Genomic DNA, 4,599 nt, shown 5'->3' with positions numbered 1-4,599 from the left:
TCTGCCCTGACACAAAGGGGACAGTGGAGGACACTTTTTTTTTTTTTTTAGGCTCACTTGTTAAGTTGCGCTGAAGGGAGGTAGGGAGGGATGCTGCAAACAGATAACACTGGCATGTGCTCACAGTGCCTCAGCCACACTGGGTCTGCCCCCCATTCACGGCACGTGTAGCCTCCCTGCCCATGCTGCTCAGGCTCTAGGTTGCTCCGCCGGGAACCATCCGTGTCTGGTCCTGGGCTGCCTGCACTTCCCAGGTCCAAGCCGCTCAGGTTCAGGCACTCGGGTATTCCTCAGAGGTGCAGACTCTCGGTTGGGCCTGCGTTTTGTGCCCTTCCCAGATCCGAGCAGCTCAGGTGATGAGGTGTTTGGCGTGCGCGATTGCTGCAACTTAACACCTCCTTGATGCTCAGTTATCTAGGTGTGCACTGGTGCACCTTCTCAGGCAGATGTTGACCGTCCAGACCCCCAAGAAGTTTTAGTTAGCAAAGAAGCCTGCTTACAGTTTTATAGATAATGTCTCTCTGGGGCTGCGATTGTCCCCTTCTGGCTCTGGCTGCCTATCACCGGGGTGGGGTTGGGGGGGGCGGGGGATGGTCTGCCGCCGGCTATCTCTATTCAGTCCTTTGTTCCATGCGCGGGCCTGGCGGTGTCTTAGGTTAGGGCTGGCTTTTCAAGTGGTAGATATCCCACAGTCTGGTTTGCTAGCCCAAATTATTTCGCTCAGATAGCGCTCGGGGTATTCAGGCCAGAACCTTGCAATGCAGCCCGTGCCACGCCTCCCTGCCCAGCCCTCGCTTGCTAATGGCAGATGCAGGCATCTGCGCTGCTTCTCCACTGGGGGAGTTACAGTAGGGCTCGCATTGTGCTGGTTTTAATTGTTTATTTATTTTTCCTCCCTGTTATGTTGCCCTCTGTGCTTCCAAGGCTCAGCACAGATTCAGCAGTGAGAAGGTTTCCTGGTGTTTGGAAGCTTCTCTCTTTTTAAGACTCCCTTCCCGGTTCTGAACTCCGTCCCTCCCTCTTTTATCTCTTTTTTTGTCTTTTATATTTTTTCCTACCTCCTTTCAAAGACTTGGCTTGCTTTTCTGGGTGCCTGATGTCCTCTGCCAGCATTCAGAAGTTGTTTTGTGGAATTTACTCAGCGTTTAAATGTTCTTTTGATGAATTTGTGGGGGAGAAAGTGTTCTCCCCGTCCTACTCCTCCACCATCTTAGATTCTCCTCCTTCCCCATATTAGGGAAGTTTTCAATTATTATCTCTTCAAGTATTTTCTCATGGTCTTTCTTTTTGTCTCCTTCTTCTGGGGCTCCTATGATTCGAATGTTGGGGCATTTAACATTGTCTTGGAGGTCTCTGTGATTGTCCTCATTTCTTTTAATTCGTTTTTCTTTTATCCTCTCTGATTCATTTATTTCTACCATTCTATCTTCTACTTCACTAATCCTATCTTCTGCTTCTTTTATTCTACTATTAGTTCCCTCCAGAGTGTTTTTGATCTCATTTATTACATTATTCATTATATATTGACTCTTTTTTATTTATTCTAGGTCCTTGTTTAACCTCTTGCATCTTCTCAATCCTTGTCTCCAGGTTTTTTATCTGTAATTTCATTTTTATTTCAAGATTTTGGATCATTTTCACTATCATTATTTGGAATTCTTTATCATGTAGATTCCCTATCTCTTCCTCTTTTGTTTGGTTGGTGGGCATTTATCCTGTTCTTTTACCTGCTGGGTATTCCTCTGTCTCTTCATCTTGTTTAAATTGCTGAGTTTGGGGTGTCCTTTCTGTATTCTGGCAGTTTTTGGAGTTCTCTTTATTATGGCGTTTCCTCTCTGTGGGTGGGGTTGTACCAGTGGCTTGTCAAGGTTTCTTGGCTAGGGAAGCTTGTGTCCATGTTCTGGTGAGTGGAGCTGGATTTTGTCTCTCTGGAGTGCAATGAAGTGTCTACTCTAAGTGTTATATAGAGAGAGTTTTTATTTTTTTCTACCCACCATTTTCCTATCTTTGGATCAAAAATATTTTGAAATTCCCTTTCTTTGATGGAGTATCATAGGATTATGAAGAATTTATTAGGAGTTATGTCTTGATGGTCCTAGGATGGTGGAGGAATGGGATGGGGAGACCACTTTCTCCCCCACAAATTCATCAAAAGAACATTTGAACACTGATCAAATTCCACAAAACAACTTCTGAATGCTGGCAGAGGATATCAGGCACCCAGAAAGGCAGCCCATTGTCTTCGAAAGGAGGTAGGGCAAAATATAATAGATAAAAAGAGAGACAAAAGAGGTAGGGATAGAGATCTGTCCCAGGAAAGGAGTCTTAAAAAAGAGAGAAATCAGGAAACACTCTCACTGGCAGGTCTGTGGCGAATCTTGGAATCTCAGAGGGCAACATAACTGGGAGAAAAATAAATAAATAATTAATTAAGACCTATAGATTACATGCCTAAGGGTAACTCAGCAGAGAAACATCCCAGACACTCTCATCTGCCACTAGCAAGCGAGGGCTGGACAGGGAGGCACGGGCTGCATTGTTTAGGGTAAAGACTGGGCCTGAATGCCCAATGGATAATCTGAGGGAACTAACTTGAGATAGCAACCAGGACTGTGGGATAGCAAAAGAGAGAGAGAGAGAGAGAGAGAGAGAGAGAGAGAGAGAGAGAGAGAGAGAACTATCCCATGAAAAGCCCTAACCTAAGACACTGCCAGCCCTGATCACAGAACAAAGGACTGAGCAGAGCTAGCCAGCTGCTGACTGGCCCATGCCCTACTGGAGACAGGCGGGTGGGGGCAACCAGAGCCAGAAGAGGGCAATTGTGGCCCCAGAGAGGTATCCTCTACCAAACTACAAGTAGGCTTCGTTGCTAACTAAAACTTCTTGGGATTCTGGACGGTTAACATCTGCTGGGAGGGTCACAGCCAGAGATCAGCTCCCCAGAAGAGACACTTGGCACACCTGAGAAGGCGCGCCCATTGTACACCCAGAAAACTGAGCAGCTGGAACAGGGAAGGTGATAAGATGCACCCCCCGATCTGGGGGTGACCATGCTCACCAAGCACCTGGTCACCTGAGCTACTCAGACCTGGGAAGGGCACAAAATGCAGGCCCAACTGATTCTGAGCTTTTGTGGAGTACCCGAGAACCTGAAACTGAGCAGCTTAGACCTGGGAAGTGCACACAACCCAGGGCCTGCCTCAGAAAGTTCCTGGCAGAGCAACCTAGAGCCTGAGAAGTGTAGACCATGAAAGCACACACGCAGTGAGCCGGGGCAAACCCAGTGCAGCTGAAACACTGTAAGCACTCCCCACACGCGCCAGTGATATTTGTTTGCAGGCTTAGTCCCTCCCCACAGCAGGACTGAACAAGTAAGCCTAAAAAAGTGACCACCATCACCTTCTTGTGTCAGGATGGAAGTTAGACACTGAAGAGACTTGGCAAACAGAAGAAGCTAAAATAAACAGAGGGAACTGCTTTGGAAGTGACAGGTGCAACAGATTAAAACCCTGTAGTTAGCACGGACTACATTGGAAGGGACCTATAGACCTTGAAATGTATAAGCTGGTTCAAGGAACTATCTGAAAATGAACTGACCCCACTCTGTCTGCCACAGCTTCAGAGAAATTTCTAGATATATTTTTACTATTATCATTTTAATTTTTTTCAGTCCTATATTACTCCTTTGATTTTCATTTTTATAACCTACTGCTAAGCTGCTACTAAGTCACTTCAGTCATGTCCAACTCTGTGTCACCCAATAGACGGCAGCCCACCATGCTCCCTGGTCCCTGGGGTTCTCCAGGTAAGAACACTGGAGTGGGTTGCCATTTCCTTCTCCAATGCATGAAAATGAAAAGTGAAAGTGAAGTTGCTCAGTTGTGTCTGACTCTTCGTGACCCCATGGACTGCAGCCTACCAGGCTCCTCTGCCCATGGGATTTTCCAGGCAAGAGTATTGGAGTGGGATGCCATTGCCTTCTCCATTTATAACCTACTATTACCTTTCAAAAAAGGACCCTATTTTTAAAGCAAACTTCATATATATATATGAATGAATATGAAACTTCATATATATATATATAAATAATTTTTGTGCATTTGTTTTGTTTTATTAATATTGTATTTTTGAGAATCTAACCTCTACTCTAGATTTTTAATCTTTGCTTATTGGTATTTATCAATTGTGTACCTTTAAGAAGCCAATCTTCAGTACCCATTTTTACTTGGGAGTGAGATTACTGGCTTGATTGCTCTCTCCTCCTTTTGACTCTCCTTTTTCTCCACCAGGTCACCTCTATTTCCTCCCTAGCCCTTCTCTTCTCTAACCAACTTTGTGAATCTCTTTGTGTATTGCGGGATGTGAAGAACACTTAGGGAACTGATTACTGGCTGGATCTCTGTCTCTCCTTTTGATTCCCCCCTTTTATCCTCCGAGCCTCCTCTGTCTCCTACCTCCATCTCCTCTTCTCTGTGTAACTCTGTGAACATCTCTGAGGGATCCAGACCGTGGAGAGCACTTAGGGGAGTGATTACTGGTTACCTTGCTCTCTCTCTCCTTTTGATTTCCCCTCTTCTCACTTGGTCACCTCTATCTCCC

The sequence above is a fragment of the Bubalus bubalis genome, chromosome 9, assembly GCF_019923935.1.
Source record: "Bubalus bubalis isolate 160015118507 breed Murrah chromosome 9, NDDB_SH_1, whole genome shotgun sequence".
Classification (NCBI taxonomy): Eukaryota; Metazoa; Chordata; class Mammalia; order Artiodactyla; family Bovidae; genus Bubalus; species Bubalus bubalis.
Note: the sequence above shows the minus strand (reverse complement) of the source record.